General features: G+C 36.2%; 1 protein-coding gene across 24 annotated transcripts in view; it reads left to right on the top strand.

Annotated features, from left to right (window-relative positions):
• Window positions 1-14,170, top strand: part of CLOCK (clock circadian regulator) — a 135,344-nt gene that overhangs the window by 45,902 nt on the left and 75,272 nt on the right. The window lies entirely within an intron of this gene.

The raw sequence follows: 14,170 nt of genomic DNA, 5'->3' as shown, positions 1-14,170 counted from the left end.
TCTATTTTTGAACTTCTTTTGGCTTTTTATGGTCAACATCTTGTTGATGTGAGTCATTCATATTGATTCATACAGCAGTAGCTCATCCTTTTTCATTGCTTTTTAATACTTCATTATATGTATATACCAAAATTATTCATCCATTTGTACTGTTGATGAGCATTTGGTTTACTCTCAGTTTTTGGCTGTTATGAACAATTCTGCTGCGAACATTCTTGAACATTTCTTTTGGCACATATGTATGCATTTCTGTTGGATAAATATCCAGTGGTGAAAATGCTGGGTCAGGGTATTTGGCTGTTTAGCTTTTGTAGATGCTCCTAATGGTTGAATCAGTTTACACTTCCACCAACAGTGTACATGAATTCTTGTTGCTCTTCATCCTCAATAACACTTGAAATTATTAGTGTTTCAAATTAATAACTCTTCTGCAGTGTATGTAGTGAAATTTTATTGTAGTTTTAATTTGTTATTCCCTGATAACTTAAAAGGTTAGCACATGTTTACATGCTTACTGACCCTTTGGATATCCTTTTTTGAGAAATGCCTGTTCATGTTATTTGTCCATTTTTCTGTTGTGTTGTCTGTCTTACGGATTTGCAGAAGTTCTTTATTTCTAGGATAAGTTTTTGTTGGATTAAGTATTGAAGTTATCTCTTCTTCTTCACTCTTTCAGTAGTGTGTTTTAATTAAGATAATTTCTTAATTTTAATAAAGTCTATTTTATCAGAGTGTTCTTTTATGGTTAGTTTTTTGTGTTTTAAGGATTCTTTGTCTATTTCAAAGCCAAGAAGATACTGTGCTATGTTTTCCTCTATAAACTTGAGTGTTTTAACTTTCCCATTTAGGTTTCTGCATGATGTGTGGTAGGATTCATGGTTTATTTTATTTTCCATTTGGAAATCCATTTGGTCCAGCATTATTTATTGAAAAGACTGTCCTTTCCTACTGTAATGCAGTAGTAGTGCCTTTGTTGTAATTCAGGTGACTTTATTTGTGGGTCTGTTTTTGGACTCTGTTTCTGTTCCATTGGTCTGTTGTTGTACCAGTGCCATACACTTTTAGTTATTATAGCTTTAAGTTCTCCAACTTTTGTCCTTCAAAATTGCCTTGGTTCTTCTTGGTCCTTATGAATTTCAATAAAGATTTTACACTCAGCCTGTCAGTTTCCTAAATGAGTAAATAAATAACAAATCCCTGCTTAACATTAAGCAAGTTAAATGTTATTTATTATTTCATATTATTATTGTCTAGTTTAATATTGAATCTGTAGATCAATTTGGATATATTAAATATCTTTCCATATTGAGACTTTCAATATGTTAACCACAGTATATCTCCATATATTTAGGTCTTTTAAAATTTCTCTCAGAAATATTTTGTGTGTAGAGGCCTTAGACATCTTTTATTAACTTTTAAAGGTAATGATATTGTGTTTTTTTTTTTAAGTCCTTATAATTTGCACATTCGTACTAGAGTATTTACAGATGACATGATATAGTTTTGGGGATTTGCTTCAAATAATACAAAGGAGGATGGGAAGGAATGGGGAAGGGGAAGAATAGATGAAACAGGATTGACCATGATTTGATAATTGTTGAAAATGGGTGATGAATATATGGGTTAATAATTATTCTTTTTTACTTTTGTGTATGTTTGAAATTTTCCATAAAAATAGGTTAAAAAATATGTATAACAACTGAAGATTGATACACATATAAGAATTCAGAAGTTTATAATAATACTTAAAAAAACCCCTCATTTTATTACTCTGAAAATCACTGGTAAATGAAAGACTCAACCATTTATTCTTCATTTTCTGTACAGATTTCATTCCAGGATAACCAAATAGTTAAGAGGGAAAGTTTACTGTTATAGAAAAATCATAGACAATAACAAATGCTGGGAGAATGATAGGATTAGAAATTCACCACAGTGCAATTTCTAATAGAATTATGATCTAGATAATGATCAGTCAATGACTACTAAAGACTTTAGGTGAAAGTCTGTTGAGAAATGGATATAATACAATGCATAGGCCAAAATGGAGTATGCCTCTCTCTGACTGATTAGAACTAAATACTCTCAATAGAATACTAAAAACAACTATCTAAAGACTTTGAAAGTTAATAATAGGCAAATCAAGGGCTTCCCTGGTGGCGCAGTGGTTGAGAGTCCGCCTGCCAATGCAGGGGACACGGGTTCGTGCCCCGGTCCTGGAAGATCCCACATGCCGCGGAGCGGCTGAGCCCGTGAGCCATGGCCGCTGAGCCTGCGCGTCCGGAGCCTGTGCTCCGCAATGGGAGAGGCCGCAAGAGTGTGAGGCCCACGTACCGCAAAAAAAAAAAAAGGCAAATCGAGAAAGGAAGTTATAACTTGAAGACTAGCCTGTATAATGGTGAATATACCTTTTCTTTCTTCTCATGACCCAGCTTTGACCAAATGGTGGGCTGAATTAGGGAACTGCACAGTGGATGCAGCAATTTAGAGAAACCCCTATTTCTAGACACACGACAAGGAAAAGGAGTACCCCTTTTTTCCCTCCCAAGCCTGCCCTGAGACCATCTCTACCTATAAAGTTACATTGCCAGGTAGCACAAGCACTTTAAAACTCTGAGAGAAAACGATTTCTCTGGTCAGAGGATTTGGGAAAAAGGCCCCTGGAAACTGGAGCATGCTGGGGAAATCTCACAGAGAAGAGAGCTGATGTGAGAGGAGACCCACAGAGGTCCCACCTTACTTATGAGCTACGCATGCATGTACAGACCCAAAGGAACACAGCAAAGACAGAGAACTGACCTACAATATAAACCACTGTTCAAATCCCAGACTTGCCTCTGAGCAGTGCATGCAGAGGATAAAGCCAAAAAAACATAGCAAAGACTTTGAAAACTGAGCTGACAGTGGTACTGCCATGCTAGAATGCAATATATAACTTGTAGTATAAACTTAAGCAAAAAAAATACCAAATTCTCCAGAAGATGTTTATAAAATCTAGTTTCATAACCTAATATTCAGAATGCCTAGGATATAATCCAAAATTACTTGACATACAAAGAAACAGGAAAATCTGACTTTTTTAAGAGAAAAGACAATAAATAGATGCCAACCCTGAGATATTCAGATGGTGAAATTATCAGAAAAAGACTTTAAAGCCGCTGTTATATTATATCCATGGCCCATGAGACAAAAGTGAACAGTTTTGAAGTGAATAGAAAGATAGTTCTCCTCTGAAATAAAAACCACATAAAAGAATCAAGTGATAACATCAGAACTGAAAAGTACGATATATGCAATACAAATTTACTGCATGAGTTCAATAGCAGACTTGAAGATATATCAATAGAAATCTCAAATCGTATCTTCTGTATCAAGGGTATGTCTCTGTTATGTAATACTTGTTAAGTCCAGGTTGTACCGTGTGAAGCCTGGTCATAGGCCTTCTGGCTGTGAATGAGCATGCCATATACATATCCTTTTTTATTCTTAATTACTCTTACTTGCATGCTGCAAATAAAATGTGTCTGTATCAAGGGAGTTCCATCTCCCTTGATACTCCACAGATTTAGATAGGATCTTGGCTTGTGATTTTCTCAGACCTTGTCATTTCAGGTAAGGATCAAGCAGTGAGTCAGTGTGTTAAAAAATAATAATAGTCAACTAAGGAACTTAATATGCTCATGTATTTTTGTTCATTTGAAAACTTTGAAAGTACATAGGTGTAGAAAAGTGGGGATGGACAGTATATATATAAACCATCTATTGCAAAATCTTACAATTTAAACAGAGTGAATTTTATCTTAAATATAAATGTAGTTATAATAATTTTAGTGAAGAAAAAATAGTTCTTGGTGGTAGTTCTCTGAATAATCTGTGGTTCAGAATGCATCTAAATGTATTTGAACTAGTTTTCAGATGGTTGTGAACTTGCTTCACCTACTTGTCTGCACAAAAGCAACCTGGCAGTTTACTCAAGTTTTAATAGGTCAAAACAACTGTCTTTTTTATAAAGTGATTACACTGCAAGAAGAGGAATATTTGTGGCCTTGAAAATTGACATTTTTTGGTTGTATTTTATATGGATCTGGTGGCCTCATCAATGAGGTGTATGTCAAAACATTGTCATTATATTTATACATATTAATTGTAAGTTATTAAATATTTCATGAGCTGACCCTAAACCTATTTCGTAATACTACTTAATCAAATTTCTTAACAGGTTCCTGTAGATTTTTAGCACTAATAAAATTCTGTACTTCTTTTGGGTTGATATAATTCACTCGCTTTTTCTGGAGATCCATCTCAGAAATTTACATACACTTGCCTTTTAAAAACAAAACATTCCAGATCAGGAAACTTGCTCAGGCCTCTTAGATAGCCTCATCCACCAGAGGACAGACAGCAGGAGCAAGAAGAACTACAATCCTGCAGCCTGTGGAACAAAAAGCACATTCAGAGAAAGATAGACAAGATGAAAAGGCAGAGGGCTATGTACCAGATGAAGGAACAAGATAAAACCCCAGAAAAACAAACCAAATGAAGTGGAGGTAGGCAACCTTCCAGAAAAAGAACTCAGAATAATGATAGTGAAGATGATCCAGGACCTCGGAAAAAGAATGGAGGCAAAGATTGAGAAGATGCAAGAAATGTTTAACGAAGACCTAGAAGAATGAAAGAACACACAAACTGAGATGAACAATACAGTAACTGAAATGAAAACTACACTAGAAGGAATCAGTAGCAGAATAACTGAGGCAGAAGAACGGATAAGTGACCTGGAAGACAGAATGGTGGAATTCACTGCTGTGGAACAGAATAAAGAAAAGAAGAATGAAAAGAAATGAAGACAGCCTGAGAGACCTCTGGGACAACATTAAAAGCAACAACATTCACATTATAGGGGTCCCAGAAGGAGAAGAGAGAGAGAAAGGACCCGAGAAAATATTTGAAGAGATTATAGTCGAAACTTCCCTAACATGGGAAAGGAAATAGCCACCCTAGTCCAGGAAGTGCAGAGAGTCCCATACAGGATAAACCCAAGGAGAAACACGCTGAGACACATACTAATCAAATTGGCAAAAATTAAAGACAAAGAAAAATTATTGAAAGCAGCAAGGGAAAAACAACAAATAACATACAAGGGAACTCCCATAGATTAACAGCTGATCTCTCAGCAGAAACTCTACAAGCCAGAAGGGAGTGGCATGACATATTTAAAGTGATGAAAGGGAAGAACTTACAACCAAGATTACCCAGCAAGGATCTCATTCAGATTTGATGGAGAAATCAAAAGCTTTACAGACAAGCAAAAGTTAAGAGAATTCAGCACCACCAAACCAGCTCTACAACAAATAATAAGGAACTTCTCTAAGTAGGAAACACAAGAGAAGAAAAGGACCTACAAAAACAAACCCAAAACAATTAAAATAGTCATAGGAACATACATATCGATAATTACCTTAAACGTGAATGGATTAAATGCTCCAACCAAAAGACACAGGCTTGCTGAATGGATACAAAAACAAGACCCATATATATGCTGTCTGCAAGAGACCCACTACAGAACTAGGGACACATACAGACTGAAAGTGAGGGGATGGAGAAAGATATTCCATGCAAATGGAAATCAAAAGAAAGCTGGAGTAGCAATACTCATATAAGATAAAATGGACTTTAAAGTAAAGAATGTTACAAGAGACAAGGAAGGACACTACATAATGATCAAGGGATCAATCCAAGAAGAAGATATAACAATGATAAATATATATGCACCCAACATAGGAGCACCTCGATACATAAGGCAACTGCTAACAGCTATAAAAGAGGAAATCGACAGTAACACAATAATAGTGGGGGGACTTTAAAACCTCACTTACACCAATGGACAGATCATCCAAACAAAATTAATAAGGAAACACAAGCTTTAAATGACACAACAGACCAGATAGACTTAATTGATATTTATAGGACATGCCATCCAAAAACAGCATATTACACTTTCTTCTCAAATGCACACAGAACATTCTCCAGGATAGATCACATCTTGGGTCACAAATCAAGCCTCAGTAAATTTAAGAAAATTGAAATTGTATCAAGCATCTTTTCTAACCACAACACTATGAGATTAGAAATCAATTACAGGGAAGAAAACGTAAAAAACACAGACACATGGAGGCTAAACAGTACGTTACTAAATAACCCAGAGATCACTGAAGAAATCAGAGGAAATCAAAAAATACCTAGAGACAAATGACAATGAAAACACGACGATCCAAAACCTATGGGATGCAGCAAAAGCAGTTCTAAGAGGAAAGTTTATAGCAATACAAACCTACCTCAAGAAACAAGAAAAATCTCAAATAAACAATCTGACTTTATACCTAAAGGAATTAGAGAAAGAAGGAAAAAAAAACCCCAAAGTTAGCATAAGGAAAGAAATCATAAAGATCAGAGCAGAAATAAATGAAATAGAAACAAAGAGAGCAATAGCAAAGATCAATAAAACTAAAAGCTGGTTCTTTGAGAAGATAAACACAAGTGATAAACCATTAGCCAGACTCATCAAGAAAAAGAGGGAGAGGACTGAAATTAATAAAATTAGACATGAAAAAGGAAGTTACAACAGACACCACAGAAATACAAAGCATCCTAAGAGACTATTGCAAGCAATTCTATGCCAATAAAATGGACAACCTGGAAGAAATGGACAAATTTTAGAAAGGTATAACCTTCCAAGACTGAACCAGGAAGAAATAGAAAATATGAACAGACCAATCACAAGTAATGAAATTGAAACTGTGATTAAAAATCTTCCAGCAAACAAAAGTCCAGGACCCGACGGCTTCACAGGTGAATTCTATCAAACATTTAGAGAAGAGCTAACACCCATCCTTCTCAAACTCTTCCAAAAAATTGCAGAGGAAGGAACACTCCCGAACTCATTCAATGCGGCCACCATCACCCTGATACCAAAACCAGACAAAGATACGAAAAAAAAAAAAAAAGAAAATTACAGACCAATATCACTGATGAATACAGTTGCAAAAATTCTCAAAAAATACTAGCAGACAAGTGTGTGCTTTGGCCTCGGAACACACATTTATTATTAAAAAAATCCCCAAAAATCTTAAAACATCTTTTAAAAAACCAAAAAAAAATTTACAAAAAAAAAAAATACTAGCAGACAGAATCCAACAACACATTAAAAGGATCATACACCATGATCAAGTGGGATTTATCCCAGGGATGCAAGGATTCTTCAATATATGCAAATCAATCAATGTGATACACCATATTAACAAATTGAAGAATAAAAACCATATGATCGTCTCAATAGATGCAGGAAAAGCTTTTGACAAAACTCAAAAACCCATTTATGATAAAAGCTCTCTAGAAAGTGGGCATAGAGGGAACCTACCTCAACATAATGAAGGCCATATACGACTAACCCACAGCAAATGTCATTCTCAATGGTGAAAAACTGAAAGTATTTCCTCTAAGATCCGGAACAAGACCAGGATGTCCACTCTCACCACTCTTATTCAACATAGTTTTGGAAGTCCTAGCCACGCCAATCAGAGAAGAAAAAGAAATAAAAGGAATACAAATTGGAAAAGAAGTAACACTGTCACTGTTTGCAGATGACATGATACTATACATAGAGAATCCTAAAGATGCCACCAGAAAACTACTAGAGCTAATCAATAAATTTGGTAAAGTAGCAGGATACAAAATTAATGCACAGAAATCTCTTGCATTCCTATACACTAATGATGAAAAATCTGAAAGAGAAATTAAGGAAACACTTCCATTTACCATTGCAACAAAAAGAATAAAATACCTAGGAGTAAACCTACCTAGGGAGCCAAAGACCTGTATGCAGAAAACTGTAAGACACTGATGAAATAAATTAAAGATGATACAAACAGATGGAGAGATATATCATGTTTTTGGATTGGAAGAATCAACATTGTGAAAATGACTCTACTACCCAAAGCAATCTACAGATTCAGTGCAATCCCTATCAAATTACCAATGACATTTTTTACAGGACTAGAACAAAAAATCTTAAAATTTGTATGGAGACACAAAAGACCCCGATAAGCCAAAGCAGTCTTCAGGGAAAAAAATGGAGCTGGAGGAATCAGGCTCCCTGACTTCAGACTATACTACAAAGCTACAGTAATCAAGACAATATCTTACTGGCACAAAAACAGAAACGTAGATCAGTGGAACAGGATAGAAAGCCCAGAGATAAACCCACTCACCTATGGTCAACTAATCTATCACAGAGGAAGCAAGAATATACAATTGAGAAAAGACAGTCTCTTCAATAAGTGGTGCTGGGAAAACTGGACAGCTACATGTAAAAGAATGAAATTAGAACACTCCCTAACACCATATACAAAAATAAACTCAAAATGGATTAGAGACCTAAATGTAAAACCAGACACTATAAAACTCCTAATGGAAAACATAGGAAGAACACTCTTTGACATAAATCACAGCAAGATCTTTTTTGATCCACCTCCTAGAGTAATGGAAATAAAAACAAAAATAAACAAATGGGACCTAATGAAAGTTAAAAGCTTTTGCAAAGTAAAGGAAACTACAAACAAGACGAAAAGACAACCCTCAGAATGGGAGAAGATATTTGCAAATGAATGAACAGACAACGAATTAATCTCCAAAATATATAAACAGCTCATGCAACTCAATATTAAAGAAACAAACAACCCAATCCAAAAATGGGCAGAAGACCTAAGTAGACATTTCTCCAAAGAAGACATACAGATGGCCAACAAACACATGAAAAGCTGCTCAACATCACTAATTATTAGAGAATTGCAAATCAAATGTACAATGAGGTATCACCGCACACCAGTTAGAATGGGCATCATCAGAAAATCTACAAACAACAAATGCAGGAGAGGGTGTGGAGAAATGGGAACCCTCTTGCACTGTTGATGGGAATGTAAATTGTTACAGCCACTATGGAGGTTCCTTAGAAAAACTAAAAATAGAATTACCATATGACCCAGCAATCCCACTACTGGGCATGTACCCAGAGAAAACCATAATTCAGAAAGACACATGCACCCCAGTGTTCTTTGCAGCAGTATTTACAATAGCCAGGTCATGGAAGCAACCTAAGTGTCCATCGATAGACGAATGGATAAAGAAGATGTGGTACATATGTACAATGGGATATTACTCAGCCATAAAAAGGAACGAAATTGGGTCATTTTAGAGATGTGGATGAATCTGAAAACTGTCAGACAGAGTAGAATAAGTTAGAAAGAGAAAAACAAATATCGTATATTAACGCATATATGTGGATCCTAGAAAAATGGTACAGATGAACCAGTTTGCAGGGCAGAAATTGAAACACAGATGTAGAGAACAAATGTATGGACACCAGGGGGGCGAAAGCATTGTGGGGGGGTGGAGTGGTGGTGTGATGAATTGGGAGATTGGGATTGATATATATACTCTAATATGTATAAAATGGATAACCAATAAGAACCTGCTGTATAAAAAAAAATAAATTAAATTTAAAAAAAAACAAGAAATAACAAGAAAGTAATAATACCAGAGCAGAAAACAAGCTCTTCTCTAAAAACCAGAAGGGGAGCTTCTGTCTTCTCAATCCTGAAAAAGAAAAATAAAAAAATAAAGCATTCCACAAAGGCTGGGATTGATCAATCTTGTTTCGACATTTGTTTGATACTTATAAATTATGCCATTTTTGTATATGGTGTAGCCCATTAAATAATTGTCCAAAAAGGAAAGTACGCTCACATATTCATTTGGACGTTAAAACTTTTGCCATTCGGAAAAGTATCCATAGAGCCTGTTGCTTATAGCAATCAAGTTTGACCTTCAGTTGCAGTTGAACTCATGCAACTGGAATTCTCATCTACATTATTTTTCAATTCCCTTGAAGAAACATGAAAGGAAAAGATAGTTCAGATAGTTATGAACTTCTGAATGGTGATATAGTCTTTTATGTGTTGATAGATCAAATTATTTAACGTTTATCCCCAAAAGATACTTTGTGTTCACCAAAGAGATTTCTTGGGTCATGGGATGTGGTAGGCGGAATAATGGCCTTTCAAAGATGTCCATATCCTACATTGCTGGAAACTGTGACTATGTTAGGTTAAATGACCTTATAATGGGAAGATTGTCTTGGATTATCTGGGTGGGCCCAGTGTAATCAGAAGGGTCTTAATAAGGGAAGAGGGAAGCAAAAGAGATGGCAGCCTGAGGAGGACTTGGTCTGCTGATGGATTTGAAGATTGAGGAGATCCATGAGCCAAGGAATGCAGGCAGCCTCTAGAAGATTGTAAAGGCAGGGAAACACATTTTTCTGTTCAAGTTTCCAGAAAGAAATGCAGCCCTGCTGGCACCTTGAGTTTAGCCCAGTAAGACCCGTGTTGGACTCTGACCTACAGAACTGGGAGATAATAAATTTGTGTTGTTTTCTTCCATTAAGGTTGTAGTAATTTGTTACAGCAGCCACAGGAAACTAATACATGGTACCTCTGTTTAGTTTTCCACTAACATGCGTTTTACATGTTGATTAATTGAATCCTAATGTGAATGACAATGTGATTTTTGTCATTTTGTCATTGTCATTTTGTCATGACAATGACAATTTTTTTAAAATTGACAATGTCAATTTTAGTTTAGTATACTAAGAAATCATTTGTGTTGATAATATGCTGGACACTGATGGGCAGACCTTTGTGTACCCAGGGATCTTTAGTTTCTCCTTCACAGGAATGGTGACATGTTTAGTGTGGCCAGAGAATAAGGAGTATGTATACAGTGAAGGTGGAGTGGGAGATGAGGCTGGAGAGAGAGAATGAAGCTAGAAAGGAAAATTGGTGTCTTATAATGTGGCAGAGCAAGTGATCTTCAGAAGCCATGGTTTCCTTCCACCTGTTCTTTAATATTTGTATTATTTGTGCCTCTATTAGTAAATGCTGTAAATAAGTTGGAATTATAAGATGTTTTTATTATCAGCTTGACTTTAGCCGTATTAGAGTTGTAAGCAGGTTGCATTTTGCCACAGAATGGCTCATGGAATGGCTTATCTATATGTTAAATATACAAAGGAATCAATGGTAAAAAGGAAGCCTAGAGTTTAGACAAACATGAAAAAGAATTGTTTCTGATAAGGAATAATGAACAACCTGACCAACAGAGACTGTTACTATCTCAACCTGACCAACAGAGACTGTTACTATCTCTGATGTCCCCTGACCATCTCAGATAAACTTGCCTTGCTCCTTCGTACCTTTTATGGGATGAGAAACTATAAGTACTTAGCAACGATTAGGAGGCTAGGACAGGTTAAAAAAAAAAAAAGACATAGACATAAATAAATAAATTAGAGCTATATGGCCAGTTAGAAAAAAATGCTTGTGGTTTTTTGTTTTTTTTTGATGGGTTTGAATCAAGCAGATCACATGCTATCCTAGACCTTGTGTGAGATTCAGAGGGATAAAGTGCTTGAAATTGAAAATATGGAGGGGGGGGGCGTGTGATTATTGCTAATGGTGAATTCTAGAGTAACTCCAGGGGAATGAGTGGGAGGTAAGTGCAGGATTGTTGGAGGAGAGGAGGTCAGGGAATTGACTGGCCAAGATGTTGGGAGGATCATTTATGTAGATATCAAAATCAAAAACAACTACAAAAGAGGTATTGGAGAGAGACAGCCCTCAGAGAAAGAGGGCTTATTCTGGGGAGTTATGAATGCTTACAACAAGCAAATGGAAATAACTGATATAGTCTGGGGGCATGAGATTCAAAGCTGGGGGATTTAGGGAGGGAGAGAAAGAATAATTCAGAAATGACAATGAGGCCCTCACACCAGGGCCTTGACATATGAGACATGGGAGAGAAGAACAGCTATCACTTGAAAGGCCTGGAGATAGAGCAGAACTCCTGGAGGAGAGCAAGAGATCTGTTGGTGCAGGAAACGTGAAGCGAGTGTACAACAGCAATATTGAGGAAGTAGGATATTTTGCTAATGGTATACTGTGAGTTCCAGAGGACACAATGAAAGGATTTTGGAAATTGGGAAAGAAAGGGGAAAGGGGTCAATGTGGGGATATACAGAGTATATAGGGACAAGAGTCTAGGTGATGGGGGGTGACCTGAGAGTCTTGGACCTCTCTTGGTGACTGAAATAAAAGGAAAGTAGGGCATAACAGGATTAGTCCTGGTGGTTTCCTAGGTAGATTATTGTAAATATGGAGGGAGAGAGGGTTTGGGAAAGGCAGATTTATCAAGAGCAGCCAGAGATTTTAGACCTGTATTAAATTTCTGTTGTCATAGAACAAGAAACTTAGAAACTACCACAAACTTAATGGCTTAAAACAGTACAAATTTATTATCTTACTCTTCTGCAGCTTAGAAGTTCCACAAGGGTCTCATTGGGCTAAAAGCAAGGCGTCAGTAGGGCTGCATTCCTTTCTGGAAGCTTCAGAGGAGAATGTTTCCTTGTGTTTTCAAGCTTCTAGAAGCTGCCCCTATTCCTTGGCTTGTGGCTCTTCTTTCACCATCAAAACCAGCAACACTGCATCCTTCTGACTTTTCTGTCTCACAGCTCTCTGACCACAGCCAGGAAAGGTCTTCTGCTTTTAAAGACTCATGTGATTTCATTGGACCACCCAGATAATCGAGCATAAACTACTCATCTCAAAATCTTTAACCTTGATCGCACCTGCATAGTCCTTTTTTGAAACATATTCACAGGTTTCAGGGATTAGGGCGTGGCCCATTTAGTGGGGCCTTTATTCTGCCTACCACAGGGTCCCGTCTTCCTGTGGATACTAGTGTGAGGCCTGGTGCAGGGTGGTATAGGTTCAGGGTTACAGTACATGGTTCAGTGTGTAGTTCACATTGAGACTCAAGCTTGGGCTCTTCCTGCAGCTTTAGATCTTTTATGGGGCTCATTTGAGGCTGGGGACAGTCTCAGGCCTCAGTCTCATCTCAAAAAAGGGTTAAGGTGCTCATGTATTCTGTGGACCAGATCAGTCCATCACATGAAGAGGGAGCTCAGACATTATTTGAATTTGAATAATTGCAGTAGTCTTGTGTGCCACTAAGAGAGCTGTATTAATTTTTCAGTTTTTGTTTACTTAATGAGGCTTCAAAAATACCTCACGTCTAGACATCTGACAGTCTAGAATTTTGGTAGCATTTGATGTTTGTATTGAGCAAGCATCTTCTTTGGTTGTAAGAGGTCTGGTTCATGAGACTTTGGTGTGAGGTGTGTTTCTTGTTCTTACTGTCAATTTTAAATTTAAGTTGGTCTTAGAAACTGCTGTAGAGTCAAGAATGTTTTTCATCTTGCTAATATTTTATATAGAGGTGGACTAATGTTCCCATTCAGTATTGAATAAATTGAGAACTGTTACATTTCATCTTTACTCATACATTAAATAATTAATTTTAGAAGTATTTCAGTCTTTTTTTACAAGTTAAAATTGTTCTCTTAGAAATACTTACCTTTTTAGCTATAATACAAACAGTAATCTGCAGAAGCAAGTTTGAATTTTTCATAAATGGTGATAAATACAGTTAAGGATTGTTGGGTTTTGTATTATGCCAGTCAATTAAATTTCAGCACTACTTTTAATTAATGTTAATAGATCCATCCGTCCCAGAAAGATCTGTGATATCAGATTGAACTAACCTAAATTCCAAAGTAGGTCAGTGGGTCAATAGGTTATTAGGTTAGAAAAGGGTTTATTGTGGTTTCCATTTTTTAAGCCCAGGTTCTTTGAGTTAAACCTTTTTAATGAATAATTTAAAAATTATCAATAATTAGATGAAATTTAAAGTTTTTTTCTTTAAGTTACATGAACAGTGCATAGGAAAATAGTCTCTGTTACTCATGTTTTTTAATAGTAATGTGTTACTTTGTTACTCATGTTTTGTTCTCTGGAATGGATAACATGTATCTTATGTTCTTATGGTAGCCAGGACGCTAGTATTGGACAATTAAAAGAAAACATTCAAAAGGCAGAAGTTAAGTTTTTCTGATTATAAAATAATACATGTTCTTGGAAAAATTTTAGAAAGTGCTAAAGAAAAACTAAAAATGGAAAAAATCCATAAGCAAATTACTCAGGAATAACAACAGTTGGTACTT

This window comes from Pseudorca crassidens, chromosome 4, assembly GCF_039906515.1.
Source record: "Pseudorca crassidens isolate mPseCra1 chromosome 4, mPseCra1.hap1, whole genome shotgun sequence".
Taxonomy (NCBI): domain Eukaryota; kingdom Metazoa; phylum Chordata; class Mammalia; order Artiodactyla; family Delphinidae; genus Pseudorca; species Pseudorca crassidens.
This window is presented reverse-complemented; position numbering and strand designations above follow the sequence as displayed.